Genomic DNA, 20126 nt, shown 5'->3' on the forward strand with positions numbered 1-20126 from the left:
GTGAGTTAGAAAAGGAATTTCAGAGAGACGTTACAGAAATTCAGAAAATAGAATTGTCCAGGTTGAAACTGGAATATAATACTTTGCAATCTTATCAATTTGAGTGTATGATTAATAGGACTAAATAATGATATTATGAATGGGGAGAAAAAGCACATAAGGTATTGGCATGGCAATTAAAGAAAGAACAGGTTTCGAGGACTATTAATGCTGTTAGACAGAATTCGCTTATTACGTATAAACCTCATGAGATTAATGATGAATTTTGTTCATTTTATAAAAAGTTATATATATCTGATGGAAAACAAGAAAACGGATCGAATGATCTTTTTTTAATCACAGTTGAACTTACCGACTTTCGAGGATGTAGATATACAGGAGTTGGAAACACCATTTACTGACTTGGAAATTAAAATGGCTATGATGGAAATGCCGATCGGTAAATCGCCTGGTGATGATGGATTTTCGGTCGAATTTTATAAAATTTTTTACGATGACCTCTCCACAGTGTTTGGAGATGTGCTATGTCAGGTTGGAGAACATTATGAATTGCCTAAGTCTTGTTCTAGTGCTTTAATTACAGTAATTCCAAAGAAAGATAGAGACCCTTTGAAAGTATCTTCATATAGACCGATTTCGTTGTTGAATGTAGATTATAAAATTATAGCTAAAATTTTAGCAAATAGATTGGCTAAGTTTTTACCTAAGCTGATTCATATGGATCAAACAGGTTTCATAAAGAATAGATATGCCTCGGATAATATTTTACGTGTGATTAGTTTGATTAATAGATTTTGACAATCTTCAGACCACCCGATAGCGATATCTTTAGATGCCGAAAAAGCGTTTGATAGAGTTGAGTGGAATTTTCTGTTCAAAGTTTTGGAGAAATTTAAGTTTGGTCCTTTTTTTACTGGTTGGATTAAGGCTTTATACAGTAAACCGGTAGCTCGAGTACTGACAAATGGTTTGATTTTGGAACCATTCAAACTGACCCGATCTAGTCGTCAAGGTTGTCCTTTATCACCAGCTTTGTTTGCGTTAGTGATCGAACCTTTGGCACAGTTGATAAGACAGAATACACAGATTCTTGTACACAGATACAAGGTATGAAAGTTTTAGATGAGGAATATAAAATTAAATGATTTGTTGATGATGTATTGGTGTATCTAACAAATCCAGCTCAATCACTTTTGCATTTGAAGGAGTGTTTGATGCAGTATGGACGTCTTTCTGGATATAAAGTTAATTGGGAAAAAAGCGAAATATTACTGGTGAGTGAAGGAGATTATTCAATTTATAAGAATATTCTTAATTTGAAGTGGACAGATCGAATTAAGTATTTGGGTATAATTATGGATGTCAATTATCAATCTTTATATAAATTATGTTCCGTTAATAAAAAAAATTAAAACTGATTTGATTAAATGGAAAGATTTACTTATTAATTTATTGGGTAGAATAAATACAATTAAGATGAATATTTTTCCACATATACAATATTTATTTCAATCTATTCCGTATTTACTTGATAATATCTTTTTTCGAATTTTGAATAAAATGGTTAGGGAGTTTTTATGGAGAGGTAAATTTTCAGGAGTAGCCTTGAATAAATTAACTTGGAAATATGACCTAGGGGGACTACGTTTACCACATTTTCAAAATTACTATGAAGCAGCCCAACTTAAATTTATTAGTTCATTGATGGATTTGGAATGGCCCCTGAGCTGGGCCAAAATTGAGATGGCAAATATCTTTGAATTTGAAATACATCCATTTTTGTTTAGATGGAATGTAAATTTGTTACAGCAACATAATGTGCCTATACTAAAACATTTAATGAAGTTATGGACAAGAAAAAGAAAATGATAGGTTCTAGTGGTGAATTGTCGGCCTTGACTCCGTTGTATAATAATCAACTTATTTCTTTCTCAATACATAATCGAAGTTTATTACATTGGAGATTTAAAGGTGTGGAAAATTTGGGAGATTGTTTTAAAGAAGGTAAATTTTTATCTTTTGATCAGATGAGGGACAGTTATGGTATTGATAAGAATTCTTTGTTTCTTTATTATCACATTTGATCTTTGGTAAAGCATGTGTTTGGTAGAGATATGATTTTACCTGAAATGACTAAATTTGATGCTTTTCTTATGAAAGTACCAGAGAAGGGTTATATTTAATTTATGTATCAAATATTACAGGATGGTATGGATGAAAAGGGTTGGGATAAATCTAAAGGTAAATGGGAAGTGGATATTGGTTTTATTTTTTCCGAGGACGATTGGTCATATATTTGTTATGATAGTGTAACTAGATTGATAAATGCACATTATGCAATGATTAATTATAATTTTTTACATCAACTATACTTAACACCTGAAAAACTTAAAAAGTATGGTTTTTATGAATCAGATTTGTGTTTTAGATGTGGTAACGCTGTTGGAATTTTTTTTCACGCAGTCTGGTCATCTTTTTGGAAAAAAGTACAATTGTTTCTGGAATACCTGTATAAGATTAAAATACCTTTAGATCTGACAGTATTTTTATTGGGTAGTTTGCAACCTCTGAAAGGTCTGGGATTAGATAAATTTCAACTTGCTTTTGTATATTTAGCATTATATGTAGCGAAAAAAATGTATTGCTAGTACGTGGAAAGATACGAATATGATTGATATTAATAGATGGCATAATGAGATTAAATACTGTTTAATAATGGAAAAAAATCACCTATGTTTTGTGTGATAACTATAGTGTTTTTATTAATAAGTAGTTGTTATATTCAGAGTATTTACATTGATTAGATTTTAATATGTATGCTTAATTTTTCTTTATTTTTTTTTCTCTTTATGGTTCTCCTTAGGAGAGTTGGCTGAAAAAGGGGGGTTCTTTTTTTTTCTCTTCTTCTTTCTTTTTTTATATATATAAAATATAACGTTCATGTTTAGTTTATTGTTATATATGTTACTTATTATCTGTATTTTGAATGAATAAATAAAGTTAAAAAAAAAAGGATTGAAAATAGATGCTCTTCAAAGCATTTCCACTCAAACTCTGGTTTCTCCAGGATAAATTAAGCAGATGAAATTTTACTTGAGTCACCAATTGGGGGCTACATGGTTCTCTGAGCTTGTTAGATGTTTAATTTGTGAAGCACCAGTATACTAGATGAAGCTTTATCAAAGATTGCCATTCTGTTGAAAGGTCTTGCAATGATTTTTACTGTTCCATTTTCAATTAAGGTTGTTATCAAATCTTAAGAACTGAATGTGACTAAAGGCAGCTTGCAAAAGTACATATAGGAACAGTTGGCCTTTGTGCATTGTGCCTTTCTGGTGGTGATGATAATATCTACCTGTTCAAGGACAAAGAAAGGTCCCGCTTTTCTAAGGGTGCCCTTGCTTAAATGTTATCAAAGAGCAATCATCCACTGTGCACTATTTTTGTTCATTAAAATTATTGAAAATCTTGGTAATCTATATCACTGAGAAGACAGGAGAAATACCAGGGTATTCAGAATTAAGATGGTTGGTAGAATTGGCAACTGGAGGGGAGCCAAAAAAATTTTTTCATTTTTAACCCCAAAAATAATAGGCGTTTTCCTGAATGGGTGGAGGAAGCAGAGCATTAAAGTACCAGGATGCTCATTTTTAATGTCATAATCGGCAGAGCTATGGCTGAAAGCAGTAATGTACATAAATCGCTCCATGGATACATTGCTTCCATGGACTGAGTGCCTCCATCTGTGATTTTATTTTGTGTGTGTGTGTATGACCATTTTGCCAAATGTTGCAAGACATTTTATAAAAAGTCAGGCTCGTGAAAGACTTTGCTTTAATGATCTGATGACCATTTAGCCATTAAAATTATTGTAATTCCTGATTAAACATGATATCATCTGAAAATGGCATCTCAATCAAGTTATGTCCTTGCTGTTTTGCCATTTTATTGCCTTAATAATGAATATGAGATGCTCAAAAATCAAACTACTATTGACTTAAAGCTCTAGGACTCTCACATAAAATATTGATTTAGAATTCCAAAATATCCTAAGTACTTAGTTTGCCACAGAGCATAAGATCAGCTGTCACAGTGAGTTTAAATTCATTTTGATAAACCCTTATTTCTGTTAGAAACTTAGACAAAATTGTGGTACTTATTTGACATAATTCATTGCTGATTCAGAAATAACATGAATTCAAGTTGCATCCTGAACTGGCAACTCACTTAGACGCTCTGGAAATCTATTTCTTCACTTTCACTGTTTAAATCCTAAATGTGGGCACATTAAGTCACTCCTGGAAATACCATTTGTTCAATCAAGGGTGGCAGTCCATTGTTCTCCTCTTCAAATTCTCCAGGTATTCATGAACCTGGGATGCTGGCTGTGTTTTTCTCCCTCTGTGAAAGCTTTCTGATGTTCTGAATATTTCTAGTGTCTGCAGTTGACCTGTACTTTGATGCATTAACAATATGTTCTTTCTGATAATCGTAAGTCTGAAATTAATCATCAATATTTCAAAATATGCATAGGCTCAGAATTAGCAAATATAAAGCATCTCATTTCTTTCCTTTATCTTGGGCAGTCCTTTAAGATCACTTCAGTTTAGTGGGTACTAAACACAGGATCCACAGGCTGCCCTGTGGTAGAGAAGGGGAAGGATGGTGCAGGTACTACCTGATTGAGTAGGCAGATGGATGACTCTATTACAGTCATGGAACTAGGATATGTGGGATCTGAAGGAAAAATGTGGTTTATCTTTTTAAACAATGTTTGAAGGATTGGGAGATTAAAAATCAGTTGAATTCAATGTCAAATCAGGTAAAGCCAGAGATATAAAGTGAAAACAATGATGATGAACAGCAGAGAGGAAAAGTAAATAAAGGAAAAAACTAACATGAAACATTTTTGAAATTCCATATCAGTTGAAGAATTGATGCTCTATACTTGTATCAATTAAGTGGATTTATGGGGTTTAATTATGATTATCCTGGATAAATCTTTTTAAAAGATTTTATTAAGGTATAATGTGATTTGTATTTAACTGATTTATATGTATAATCATTTTAATAGACAATTATATTTAATAATAAAGGATGGATTTAAAATTTGTTATATTTGGTGTTTAATTTTGTTATGTTATTATTTTGCCTTGCTTTATTAATATATTGCATCTGGATTGTTATGTTAAACTCAATAAAAATATTTTAACAAAAAAAGCCAGTAATGACATTTATAGAATGGTTCCACTTCCATAGAATGGAACCAGAAGGGACAGGAGGATGAAAATTAGCAGTGGGGGACTGGACAGGAGAAAATGGGAACAAAAACTGGAGGAGATTGATTTGCAAGAGAGAGATTGGGAACACATGAAGTAAGGGTGATCTGAAAATGGACAATTCGGCAGTCATTGGGATGCAATCTACCAAGGTGGAATATAGAGTGTTGTCCCTCTAGTTTGCAATAGAGAATGCTGAGGGCAGATAGACTGGTGTGGAAATGGGAAGCCTAGTTTTACTGATGTAGAAGAGGGTACATGAGGGGAACCAAATGCAGTAGATGAGGTTGGAGGAAGTGTATATGTGCTTCTCTCCACCCCCCCCCCCCCACCGCCCCTCCAGAAAGTCTGTTTTCATCCCTGCATAATGGTGAGGGAGGGGGTTTAAGAATGAATCTTGCATATCCTGCCATTACAGGGCTAAGTGCCAGGGATCAAGGTGGGATGGTTGGGGAGTTATACCAAATATGGGAGTCATGAAGGGAGTGGCTCATATGGAAGGTGGGAAAATGGTGGAATCATGTTGCAGCTGGTGGAAATTATAAAGGATGATGTCCTTCTATAGATGTGGAGGCTTATAGGGTGAAACCTGAGGACTAGCTTCTCCTTCACTGCCATCAACTCGGCCCTCACTCCAATATCCTCCATTTCCCACACATCTGCCTGACCTTCTCTGCCCCCATGAACAACGTCAGAATTCACCTTGACCTCACCTACCACTCTACCAGCCTCTGCACTCAACAGATTTCCACCATTTCTCCAATTTCCACCACCTACAATGTGATCCCACCAACAGACAAATCTTCCCCTCTCCTCCCCACTCCACCTTCACACTCTGTGACTCCCTCATCCAATTATCCCTTCTCACCAACTGCCCCCTTGATATCGAGCCTGTGACCAAAGGAAATGCTACACCTCCTCCCTCACCACCATTCAGGGCCCCAATAAATCTTTCCAAGAGTAGTAACACTTCAGTTGTGAATCGGGGTGGGGGTGGGGGGTCATCTACTGCATCTGCTGCTCACATTGTGGCATCCTCTACATCGGAGAGACTGGTCACAGACTGGGAGACCACTTCACTCTGTGCACTGTAATAGAGGGGTCTCCCAGTGGCAGCCATTATTATAGCCTTTTCCCATACCGATATATCTGTCCATGGTCTCATGCACTGCCAAAATGAAACCACCCACAAATTAAATTTTAAAATTTTACATTAAAAAAATTAATTTAAATAAAAAATTTTAAATTTAATTTGAACAACACCTCGCATTCCATCTAGGCAGCTGTCTACCAAGTGGCAGTAACTTCGACTTCTCTAGCTTCTGTTAGCTTCCCCCTCCCTCCCCCCCCCCACCTTCCCCCCCATCTCTCTCTGTCTGCTCTCCTTTCCTTGAGCTCTGTCTCTCTGTCTGTCTCACTCTCTCTTTCTCTCTCTCTCCCCTTCTATTTTCTTTCTTCCAGCTCTGCATTCCTCTCTAGTCTTCCAATCCATATCCAATTATCCCTTTTTGCCTGTTGGCTTGTGCTCCTCCTTCCCCCAGCCTTTTAATTTAGGCGCCTTCCTGTTCATTTGCTCATACCTTTGCTCACGCCTGAAACGTTAGTTTTATATCTTTACCTCCAAGAAGGGCTCAGGGCCAAAATGTGAGTCTCACAAGGATGGCTGCAGCATCAAACTCCTCAGGAGGACAAAGAATCCTGAACACCATCAGAGTGGCGGAGCAAAGGTTCCCTGTTTTTCCAACAATGCTTCATCCAGAAGGTCTTGATGGAATGCTGCAAATTTAAGGAGAAGGAAATCTACTTCATCCAGATAATGGTGGATAGCAAACACTTGGATGTGACATTCAAACATCCAACAAATGGCAGAGGTTGTTCTGGGACTTCCAGGAGAAGGGGAATGTGGCTCCATTCCCACTATTCAAGGTGCAGCCACTCTTCAGCCCTCCAACAAAGAAGGAATGAGTGATAATGGTGTACATGTTCAACCTACATGGATGAGTCATGGACATGTTCACCCTCCTGGGCCATTTGGTCAAGAGGACAGGAACTTGTGTGGATGTCAAAGACACATTTGGAAGCTGGACCAGCAAATAGCATGTGAAGTGTGGCTGAGAGAGGAAAGCAAAGGACGTCATCCAATATCCACCCCTCCCCTCAGTGTTCGCCATTGGAGGGAACCATGCATACTGGTCTACTCAGAACAGCCCAGGGTGCAGACACTGCAACAAACCTTGGCATGTGGCAGTCAAATTCAGCACAGTAAAGCCACCAACCAAGGACTGTAGTGTGGAGAGAGCAAATGTTGCAAGTTGTGTAGGAAAATAGGCTGCACCTACAGAGCCTGTCTAAAATGGGTAGCCAGCTATGCACGGGCAATAAAAGGAGAAATCCCAACATCACAACCCCTAGCGAGGTCAACAATCCCTCAACCTCAACTGTGACATAGACTCCGGTAGAGACTGAGACCAGTGGAACAAGGAGACCCCAAGCACATCCACCTCCAACCCTCAAACCCCAGCCATGAGGCCAGAGGCCCCTCCAAGGGAGCTGCAAAGGAAAAATGGCAGATGATGAAGAATAGAACGAAAATCCAAAACGTCCCATGAAAGAAAATGGCAACCAACTCTGCAAGCAGTGGGAAGAACAGCATCAAGGCACAAACAGAAGACAACAACCTCTCGACATCCGAGGAGGCAGCCAGCATGAACACCGGACAAAGGCAGAGGAAGCTTCAAGATGGAGGGGAAAGAAAAGAGGACAACAGGCTACGAGTAAGTCTGGCTAATCAATGTATTGCACCAGTGACCCCTCACCCACCTCTGGGAGACTGGGAGCAGTGTATAAGCAATTGCCCCATCCCCAGCTCGAGGTCACTGGGAAAAGTACAGAGGCCATTGTCTCCCCACCCCCTCCCCAACTCCTGGAAGCTGGGAACAATGCAGAGGACATCGCTGCCCAGCTCCAGGAAAAAGAGAATACAACCTAGCCAGGAGAAGGGAGAGCAAGAGCACAGATGGATCTCCTTACAGCGACACCACCAGCGCAGAGAGGAAGATCATCCTCTGTTTCTGAGCCCAAAATCAGTACTGCAGCTCAACAAAGTAGTGGGCATAAGGGCTCAGGCTGATTGACACTGTACTGTAAGGATTTCAAACTGAAGACTCCAATAAACAACAGTGGAAATAAAAATAGCAACCCTCAACGTGCGCAGTTTCAAATGCACTACAAAATGTGCAATCACCTTGCAATACCTTGCCAAAGTCAAGGCAGATATGACGTTCAAATAGGAGTGTGGGTTGCCATATCTCAGGAACTGTAGAAGGTGGTTGCCATGGAGGACCCATTGCCTTGTATGTAGGGTATCCTACTTCAAAGAGGCAACTTTGTAATTACCGAGGTTAAGGAGGTGGTTGTGGGGTGTCTCCTCATGGTGGACCTAAAGTACCATGACACCCTGCTTTGTTTAATACAACATATATATGCCTTGCCCGTTTGGAGTGAGAGGCTATCCATCTTCCAGCAGATCCCACCATTGCTGGCAATGCCCCAACTGGTTGTTCTGGCCAGTGACTTCAACCACATTATCAATGGAGATGGATGCTCCAGGCATGCCGACAGCAGACTGGACAGCTCTCCAGACTCCTGATGGAGATGGTTAAAGACACAGATGTGCGACGCTTTCAGCACTGCCACAGCCCACCTGGTCAAGATCACACAGCTCAATCCAATCTCAGATACACTTGGTCTTCATATTGTAGCCTGTTATGGTCAGAACCTGTGTTCTTCTCTGACCACTTCCTCTTTTGTGCCTCCTGTCACCCACAGGAAGATTGGAGGGTGAGCAGGACATTATGGAAGCTGAATATGAAGTTGCTGACTCCAAAGAACATAGAGGAACTAAAGAAGGAGTACACTGGTTGGAGAACCATCAAACTCCCAAGTGAACTGGTGGGATGGAACCAAGGAGAATATGAAGGGGTTATTTATCCTTAAGTACGTTTAGAGAGCAAGACAGAAGTCGAGGGAACTTAGCCAACTCTAGATTGTCCTGCAGTATCGACTCCTTTTGCAGTCGAGAGGGGTGGATGTGAGACAAGAACTCTGAGAGGTGAAGATCTGGCAAGCACCCTACTCACCTCTGAGTTCTCCAAGATCATCTTCCAACCTGGAGCAGGATGAGGCATGGTCACACTTCTTCTTCCAAAAGGTCTGTGATCCACAGACTTGGGGAAAAGGATGTCTCAGTCATATCCTTGCAGATGGGCAGACAGATGATCAGCAGATCTTTTCATGCCAAACTGTATGACAGAATGGCCTCCCAAAACTTTCTGTCCTTATCACGGAGTTCTTAGATGACAACAAGTAGGAGATTCTGGATTACCCAATTACCCTGGGGGAGCTGACTGATTTCATCCATTCCCTTGGGTCGAGAAAACTTCTGAAAGCAACAGCTTACTGGCTGAGTTGAACATGGTTCTGTGGAATTAGGTGGGCCTGGACCTGGTGGTAGTATACAATGCTATGCTCATGGCAGGCAGCATGTCAGACTGCATGAGGAAGGGCACCATCACCCTTATCTTTAAACAGAATGGGGAGAAGGAGGATATCTGGAATTGGAGACCCATATATTGTTAAATATTGACTACAAAATCCTGTGTAAAGCCATTGCCATTCAAGTCAAGGCTGCCCTTGGGCTGGTGATCCACTCAAACCAAACCTGCATGATTCCTGCTCAGAAATACCATCGCCTAGGTGCAGGACAGGGGGGTGGACACCTGCGTGGTCAGCTTAGACCAAGGGAAGGCTTTGGACCAGATAATCACCCATGTACATGATGGACGTACTCTCCAAGGTGGGCTTTGGGGAGGGAATCAGAAATTGGATTAAATGGTTCTAAACAGACATCTGTTGTGCTGTCCAAATCAATGGGTGGGAAGCAGATAGCTCCCCCATCAAATATGGTGTCAGGCAGGGTTTCTGCTCTCTGTCTTATTTGTGTGCTGCAAGGGTGAGGGCATAGGAGTGATGTTGCCAGGCAGTGAAGGCACTCAGGTCAAGGCCTCCCTGTTCATGGGCAACATCGCCGTTTCCTGTCCATACACACGATTGGTCTGCAGACTAATCAGCATTTGCAGCCAGTTTGAGTTCTGCATCAGGCACCAGAGTAAACCTGAAGAAGAGACAGGCAATGCTCTTCAGTAACTGATCTGACCAGTCCACCATCTCCTTCACAGTCAAATCTGACAACCTAAAGGTGTTGGGGTTCTGGTTTGGAGGAGTCGAAACGTGCAACAAAACTTGGTCGGAGCAGATCACAAATGTCTACCAGAAAGTATCTGTGGGTATGGTGTTCCAACCCAACAGCATGGAAGAACCTGGTCATCAGCTGCAAGGTGCTCTCAGTGCTGCTGTCAGTGGTGTAGGTGTGGCCCACTCTCTTGATGGTCACCAGAGCTGTCTTGTGGTTTAAGATGGAAAGGATCCAAAGGGTCACCATGTAAAAGTCGCCAGGTAAAAGATCAAGGGCATATCTAACATGGCCCTCATCCTGATGGCCACCTTCGTGTAAGGCTGCATCAGGCTGTACATGGACCCTAAGTATGATGGAACCAAGAGCTGAAATTTGCTGAGTTTCTACTTGTCCCTTGTGATGCAAAGGATGGCCCTGGCCCCGTTGCCATGCACTGTCCCAGTCAGCTGGACTTTGCCACACCATCAATCTTTTGTGGAAAAGTTTTTTTCCAGAGGAACTCCTTTGACCACAAGGCTATCAGGCAGTGATCAGCATAGAATGCCCTGCAGACACTGAGAGATGAGGTTTCGATGAACATGATGGAGTGGTTCCTGGAACAAATGGTCCAGGTCATCTGGCGGAATGTCTCATCGCCAGTGCTCACAAACAAGCACCGAGACTTGACCTGGTTGGTGCTGAGGAGCCCTCCCGGTCAGGTCCTTCCTATACAATCGGAGCATCACCAACAACACATGTTGTCCCCAAGATGACTGGTGTGGAGTGGAAACAGTTGCCCACCTCTTTGCAGAATGCAGATTTGCCAAGAGTATGTGGAAAAGGATGCAAGGCACCAAGGATTCATCCAAGGCAGCAGTGTGACAGAGGACTCTCTGATCTATGGGCTGTTCCCAAGAACACACACACAGGCTGACATCCAGAACTGCTGGAAGACCATGAACTCGGTGAAAGATGCACTTTAGTTTGCCTGAAACCTATTGGTCTTTCAGCATATTGAGATGTCAGTGCAGGAATACTGCCAACTGGCACATTCCAGACTACAGGAGTATGAAATGAGGGATGAACGGAAGCACGATGCAGCCAATGCTACGGGGCCGTGGGGAAGGACCACAGTTGAGAGTTCTTGGTCTCATTGACAAGATGAGATCAAGAAGAAGCCCCTCAAACAACAAAGGGAGGAGTAAATACATGGTGCCACAGTGGTGGCAATGATGTAAATAAAAATGAATGAGACAATTCACAGTGATGGAAATGTGTGGACACGAAACTAAAGGTGGGGTGAGACTTTCAACAGATTTCCCTTTGTAAATAACTTATTGTGAAATGTCCATTTTTGGTATATATATATATAAATAAAACCAAAAATAGACTTTATTCACTACACATACATATATAGCATATGGCACAGGTAGTAATCCTTCAATTACTGACTTTGAGATCCTACTCTTCAATTTATCTCCTAGCTCCCTAAATTCAATGTGTAGGATCTCATCCCATTTTTTTCCTCTATCATTAGTACCTGCAAAAACTGGCTATTCACCCTCCTGTTTCAGAATGCCCTGCAGCTGCTCCAAGATATCCCTGACTCTTGCATCTGGAAGGCAGTGCACCAAATGTGAGTCCTGCAGAAGCTCCTGTCTGTTCTCCTTCCCATAGAATACACCAGCGCCATTACTCTGCCACTCTTTTTCTGCCCTCTGTGCAGCAGAGTTACCCATCATGCTCTGCTTGCTGCCCCTGATGAGCCTCCATCTCTGGCTGCATCCAAAGCATTATATCTGTTTTGGAGGGAAATAACCGCAGGGGACTGCTGCATTAACTTCATGCCACTACTCATCTGCATGTGCATCAAGAAATACGAGTTGAAAAAAATGTTTCTTGTTACTTTTTACACATAAATTCCATAAGAGCAAATGTTCTTCAGTTTCTCAAACTCAGGTGGTGATTTGTGATTTCTGTAAAGGCCAATTTTTGTTAACCAAACAGCCATACCGTGGGGGTTGCCTGAAATATGGGACCTTACGATAGATGAATTAGCTTCCACTTTCACTCCCGAGGTGACCGAGAGGATTGATGAGGCCAGGGCAGTAGATATTGTGTATATATACTTTCACAAGTCCTTTGGCAAGGTCCCATATGGTTATCCAGTTCGGAATGTTAGATCACATTGAATCCAGGAATCCAATTGGATTGATGGTACTGTTAGCGTCGCAGGTTAGCACCATGTTATTACAGCGCCAGTAAACCAAGTTTGAAACTGGTACATTTGTAGGGAGTTTGTCATTAAAAGTGATCAATTTAAATCACTTCGGCCCACGAGTCCGTGCCACCCAATTAACCTACAACCCCTGGTATGTTTTGACTATATGGTAGAATCTATGGTTTTTAGACTTTAAATGACTTCAAAAGAATCCGATTGTCAATAATACACTTTGGGATAAGCTGAGGTCATAAAACGCTCTTTATAAAGTCTAGTATTATCCCTCTAAGACAGATATGGAGGTCATCTATTTTTCCTCCTTTTCTGGGGACTGTTGTTGAACTGTGCTGGTAAACATTTCACACAGTGTGTTGGCTTTGAGAAATGTGATAGCCTCAGCCTTTATTAGTGAGCACTGGCTATACAAGTTGACAGCAGCAAAGCTAGAATTCCTGGAAGTCTGCCTGGGGAGGGAAAAAGAACTGCACACAACTTCAGTGCAGGTCAGGTTTCTCCCCCATTCCTAAACTGGACTCTGGGGAGTGTTGTATGACATAGAAATGAAGGGGTACAAGTACATAGTTCCCTGAAAGTGTTGAGACAGGTGGGAAAGGAATGTGGCATTAATCACAAGAGTTGAGACAAGATGTTAGTGAGACCCTACTTGGAATATCATGCTGTTGTGCAGGAGCTGGAGAGGGTGCAGAAAAATCCACAATGTTCCTAGAACTGGAGGATTTGAGTTTTCAGGAATAAAAAGGATAGGGGAGAAGGGAGGAAAGGGCAGGAAAGGGGCAGGGAGAAGCATAGGCCAACAGACAAAAGGTGACAATTGGATATGGATAGGGCAGGAGAGGAAAGGTGAGAACTGATTGGGAATGGGTGGCTTTGTGAATGCAGAGCTGGAGAAAAGGAAACACGGAGAAAGGGAAAGAGGGTGAGACAGAGGTAGAGGAGAGAAGAAATAGGGATGGGGAAAGGGAGAGACAGTGGGGTGGGGGCGAACAGAAACTATGGAAGTTGATGTTAGTACCATCTGGTTGGAGGGTGCCAAGACACCATATGAGGTGTTGTTCCGCCAATTTGTGGGTGGTGTCAGTCTGGCATTGCGTAAGACCATGGACAAACATGTTGGCATTGGAATGGGGAGGGGAATTGAATTGGGTTGCTGGTGGGAGATTCCAGCTATTGCAGTGGACAGAGCAAAAGTGCTGAATGAAGCCACCTCACAGTCTGTGTCTTGTCTCCTCAATGTAGAGGAGACCACAACAGGAGCACCAGATACAGATAAGCCCTGCAGATTCACAAGTGAAGTGTTGCTTCACTTGGAAGGACAGTTTGGGGCCCTGAATGGTGGTGAGGTAGGACATGTGGGTGCAAGTGCAGTACCTCCTACAGGAGTAGGTGCCAAGGGGACAGTTAGTCCATGGGGAGGAGTGGACGAGGGAGTCACAAAAAGAGTGGTCCCTGCGAAAGGCTGAGAGGGGAAGATGTCTCTGGTGGTGGGATCATGTAGTACCTGGTGGAAATGGTGGAGGATGATATGTTGGATGCAGAGGCTGGTGGGGTGGTAGGCAAGGTCAAGGGGAATCCTGTCCTTGTTGCACATGGGGGTGGTGGGGACATAATGGAGGATATGCGGGTTAGGGCCAAGTTGATGGTGGTAGAGGGGAAGGCACATTTTTTGAATGAGGAGGACATCTCGGGTGATCTGGCATGGAAGACCTCGCCTTGGAAGCAGGTACGAAAGAAACTGAGAAATTGCAAGAAAAGAATGGAATCCTTACAGGTGTGTCGAGCTGTTGTCTAGGTTGCTGTCGGAGTTGGTGGGTTTGTAGAAAATATCTGTGGAGAGTTTGTCCCCCAAATGGAGACAGAGAGATTGAGAAAGGGGAAAGTGTCCAGGTGGCCTAAATGAATTTGAGGTTGGGGTGGAAGTTGACAGCCAAGTGTATTAAGTTGACTGTAATACGCTTTGGGATAAGCTAAGATGGAAAAAACATTATCTTAAGTTAAGTTTTATTCCCTCTAAGAGAAATATTGATGTAATCTAATTTCCCCCCTTTTATGGGGACTGGTGTTGAACATTTCCCACAATGTGTTGACTTCGAGAAACCTGACAGCCTCAGCCTTTATTTGCGGGCACTGGCTACACAAATCGAGAGCGGCAAAGCTAGAATTCCTGGAAGTCTGCCTGGGGAGTGGAGATCAACTGTACACAACTTCAGCGCGGGTCAGGTTTCCCCCACAGTCTTATAGGAAAATTCCCAAACCGAAAGCAGTGCCAGGCAGTGCGCGGAAACATTTATTCCTGTTATTCAATCACGCGAGCTGGAATAGTACCAGCCGAATCCCCGCCTACTGGTGCGACCAGTCCTATTGCATGGCCCAGCTCGGCTTGGTCATTGGTTAGAATTAGTTGCCCTTGCTTTCTTTGGAGTGTTTTGGGATTAACTTTGCGGCTGGTCGGAAGCTCCATATTTCCATTAGCAACGAACACGAAGAAAGAAACACCGACTAAAAATGCACAATCAAGGAGCAAATGAGCATAAGAGTGAAATAAATTAGAAATGATTAGATCAAATTGGTTTCGTGTTAACATTATATTCTCAGTTAAATGCCTTGCATTTAAAATGGTCCGAATCCCCAGCCAGAGGGTCCTGGAGTGGAAAAGGTCATCGCTAACTTCCATTTAGAATATTGTCCCATCCACCGATCATGTGTTTTATTTTGAACTGCAATTATGTAGTGAACTGAGGAGGATTTCACAGTGGCAAAGTGATAAATAATCAGATCATTTAAAATTATTTTGAATCCATGGTTTCTGCCTGATTTGTTGAGTATTTTCCAGCGTTTTCTATTCTTATTTAGGGTTCCTTCTCTGAGCTCTGTTACATCAGTGACAGGGATCTCCCAGTGGCAAACCATTTGTGCCCCACTCCCATGCTCACATGTCTGCCCATGGCCTCTTACTATCCCACCAAGACCACCTGTAAATTGGAGGAACAACACCTGATTTTCTGTCTGGGCACTCTACAACCAGATGGCATTAACATCGACTTCTCCGGTACTTGCTAGCCTTCTATTCATTCTCCCTCCCTTCCCTTTCTCTGTCTTCTTTCCTCCAGCTCTTCATCCCTTTCCCTCTCCAATCACAAAGCCACCCCTCTTCCCATGCTTGCTGATGTGCCCTCCCTCCTTTATCTACCTATTACCTCCTGCCATTGGGACCATGCTCCTCCCACATCCCTCCTATCCTGACCCTCCCCCACCCCTCATCCCCTACTATTTTGTTAAGGTGCCTGCTGACATTTTTCACTTCCTTGTTGAAGCCCAAAACATTGGTTAAGTATCTTTATGTTTTCTATATAAAATATACTGTTTGACCAGCTGAGTGTCTACAGCATTGTATTTTTTTACTTCAGCCACGGTGTCTACCTACCTCGGCTGCACCATTTCATCTGATGCAAGGATCGACAACGAGATAGACAACAGACTCGCCAAGGCAAATAGCGCCTTTAGAAGACTACTCAAAAGAGTCTGGAAAAACAACCACCTGAAGAAACACACAGAGATCAGCGTATACAGGGCCGTTGTCATACCCATGCTCTTGTCCGGCTCTGAATCATGGGTCCTCTACCGGCATCACCTACGGCTCCTAGAACGCTTCCATCAGCGCTGTCTCCGTCCATCCTCAACATTCATTGGAGTGACTTCATCACCAACATCGAAGTACTCGAGCTGGCAGAGTCCGCAAGCATCGAATCCACGCTGCTGAAGACCCAACTGGACTGGGTGGGTCACGTCTCCAGAATGGAGGACCATCACCTTCCCAAGATCGTGTTATATGGCGAGCTCTCCACTGGCCACCAAGACAGAGGTGCACCAAAGAAGAGGTACAAGGACTGTTTAAAGAAATCTCTTGGTGCCTGCCACATTGACCACCGCCAGTGGGCTGATATCGCCTCCAACCGTGCATCTTGGCGCCTCACAGTTTGGCGGGCAGCAATCTCCTTTGAAGAAGACCGCAGAGCCTACCTCACTGACAAAAGAGGAAAAACCCAACACCCAATTTTCCCTTGCAACCGCTGCAACCGTGCCTGCCTGTCCCACATCAGACTTGTCAGTCACCAACGAGCCTGCAGCAGACGTGGACATACCCCTCCATAAATCTTCGTCTGTGAAGCCAAGCCAAAGAAGAATGTCTGTCCATTTGTACTTACATATAAACTCATCATTATAATTTCTTGAGTTAAAGCTTTGGCTTGTAGAACAACTTAACTGGATAATTTCCCACATTCAGAGCAGCAGTGCTGAGTAAGACTCCATGAGAGAAAAGACTTATCTGGCATGTGGAATGAAAATCTCTCCCATTAAGAAACTAGTAAAACAACTAAGTTGGGTTACAGAAAGGCCAAAGCTGTACATCAGAAGGATACATTACACACACACACACACCTGCCAAAGGAGGAGATGAGGCAGCACAAATTACATTCAAGACACGTTAACAGATACTTGCATGAGTAAGTCATAGAGGATATGGCATCAGCATAGATAGGCACGATGGTTGGCATAAATACAGTGGGCCAAAAGGCCTGTTTCACTGCTGTGCAACTCTAGTAAATATTTTATTTAAAATTCCAAGGAGTTTCACAAACATGTCATCTGTAATTATTTTGACAGTGAGCCATATGACAAACTATTATGATGGGTGATTAAACACTTGATCAAAGAGGTAAGCTTTAATAAGTAAATTAAAGAAGAAGGTAAATCAGAATAATTTACGATCCAAATTTCAGAGCACAGTTGCTAACGATGGCTCAATGAAAATTGCAGAGACAAGACCATTCTTAAATTGATCAGTCTTGATATCTACATTTCTTTTATAGATGGCTCAACCTGAAAGATAAATTCTTTCACATCCATTTTGCTTTATCTTGTTAGATTACAATTATTTGCTTTTGTCAACCTGACATGTTGCAACATGTTGGCTTGGATGGATTTTCCTGTCAGATGGCTGCTGACCTTAAAAAAAATGTCTGTATATAGTTGACCATTAACATCCTTTCTCCCATGTCTCTTTCTGAGCGCATAAATTCATGGAGGTTTCTAGTGTCAGCATCCAAGATGTTGTAGTGAGCTGCACTGATCCTCTTGAGCTTCCAGCCATCTCTGTGATGTGTTTACTAACTGACCTAGGCCCATCATTCCCACCACACAGAGGCATTGTGTCTTCGATGCACTACATGGTTTGGCCCACCCATCCATCTGGGCGACAATTCAACTGGTCACAGACAGATTCATGTGGCATGGCCTGCATAAATAGGTCAGCCACTGGGCCAGAACTTGCCTGCACTGTCAGACATCCTTGTGAAAGCCCCTCTTCAGTCCTTCCCACCGACACACAGAGAATTTGATTATGTCCACGTGGACATCATTGAGCCGCTAACAGTTTCCAGTGGTGCCACGTACCTGTTCATGATGGTGGGCAGATTCACTACATGACAGGAAGTGGTCCTGCTCTTGGACACCTTCACACATCCTGCTCCAGGGCCCTCATCACCAACTGTAAAGCCTTTTTCGGCTTTCCTTCCAATATCACATCAGACGGGTGGGGGGGAGGGATCAGGTCATATCCGGCCTATGGGCAGCGCTGGCACAACTCCTAGGGAATCAGTTACATCACACCACAGCCTACCACTCACAGTCTAATGGTCTGGTGGAAATCTTCCATCGGCATTTGAAGATGTCCCTCATAGCACAGTTCCAAAGCCCGAATTGGGTGGACAAGCAGCCTTGAGTGCTCCTTGGCATCTGCACAGTGCCGAAAGAGGATTTGGCACATTCTTTGCTGAGCTTGCCTATGGGGCCCCACTGACAGTCCTGGGACATTCTATACCAGCGGCTCACAGCCCTGCTAATGTGCCTTTGCAAGAAGGTGGGCACCTTGGCCCCCATACCAATCTCACACCATCGTCCAGCTCCATCCTATTCCCTGCAAATATGTCTTCATAATGAGAGATGAGCACTGGATGCTCCTTCAGCGGCATATGAGGGTCCATACAAGGTGTTGCGACATAATGGGACTGCATGTCTTTTGAGCATTGGGGGTAGGCAGGAAACATTCAAGGTTAACTGCCTCCAACTGGCACACCTTGACCTTGATCAACCAGTAACTGTTCCAACCCCACAGCAGAGAACATACGAACTGTTTTTGAACTGTGGACTTAGCACCTCTGGGGGTGGGGTCATGTAGCAAGCTGCTGATCCACAAGTGAACCGGCTCACGGAGGTGCAGCCTCACACTCGGCTGACATTACAATGGTCCAGGTGAAAGGGGCTGAAAAGAATCATGGGAGTGGTACTGATAAGCTCTCGGAGAGTTCCAGAAAAGTTATTTGGTTGCTTCAACTCACTCACAGCTTCTGTGTGGTTTTTTTAAAAATTTATTCACTGCACAGCACACCAACCACAATGTTGTCAAACTGTATGAATAGCCAATTACATCAAAGATCTTATAGAAAACTTGGAAAATATAACTATGTTTAAATTTTAACAGATTGAAAAAAACAAATAAGATCAAGTTGTAACCCAAAACTAAATAAACATTTTATGGCACCAATTAGCTGCAAAACTTTAAAAAATACAACACATTTAATAAAGTACAAAATTGCAAAACCATAAAAAATTATATAATTGTATGAAGGATAATACCACAGAATGAAGGCTTAAATAAAACTGTAAATGCATGGGACAGTAAGAGAAGTTAACATTTCACCTTGATAATCTTACATCAAGTAACTGCTACATCTTGAATCCTTTGTAGAAGACTGGAACACAACAGAAAACATTGCATTGTACCCAGCACCAACAGGAGATTGGCAGCCAGAATGACCCTGTCCGCAGGCTGTCTCCATTCTGAAGTCGTGGATGGCCAAATCCATGAAGAGAACTGACATCCTCATGGTTCTCCCCACCAACCCCAGGCACCAAAGGTCAGAAGATGGAGTTCGTAGTTGAGGGGCACCTTGTTAACAGGGGAAAAGACACCACTGACATTTGTGGGGGAGGGGTTATTTGAACACGTAGAATAGAAATTCAATCCTGCAGTGCAAGTTTAAAATAACTTGAGAACTCTGATAGCAAATATAAAAGAGCAAATGCTCAGAAGTACTTAGTCAGCCAGAGAGTTAAAATCTAGAAACACGATATTTCTGCTTATCTGCCTCTCCAACCCACCAAACTGCATGGAAGATGAAGCCACGCAGGCAGCAAGTTTTAAAGAGAACCCGACATAAGAAATTCCTCCCTCCAAAGATTTTCTTTATGCTGTTACCATCACCAGAAGCAATGATAACGACAGTTACTAAAAAGGACGATCCTCAAATCGCAC

General features: G+C 42.4%; 1 protein-coding gene across 4 annotated transcripts in view; it reads right to left on the reverse strand.

Annotated features, from left to right (window-relative positions):
- The window catches only part of gpr176 (G protein-coupled receptor 176), a 190797-nt gene that overhangs the window by 170278 nt on the left and 393 nt on the right, over positions 1–20126 (reverse strand). For 2 of the 4 annotated variants that reach the window (XR_011351393.1, XR_011351392.1), the window contains exons 2-3: positions 6898–7055; positions 4148–4497 (exon numbers count right to left, since the gene is read on the reverse strand). The exons of the other annotated variants lie outside the window; for them this stretch is intronic. The gene's annotated coding sequence lies outside the window, so the exon portion shown is untranslated. Of the gene's footprint in view, positions 1–4147; positions 4498–6897; positions 7056–20126 lie in introns of those variants that run through there. 4 annotated transcript variants of the gene reach the window in all.

This window comes from Narcine bancroftii, chromosome 2, assembly GCF_036971445.1.
Source record: "Narcine bancroftii isolate sNarBan1 chromosome 2, sNarBan1.hap1, whole genome shotgun sequence".
NCBI lineage: Eukaryota > Metazoa > Chordata > Chondrichthyes > Torpediniformes > Narcinidae > Narcine > Narcine bancroftii.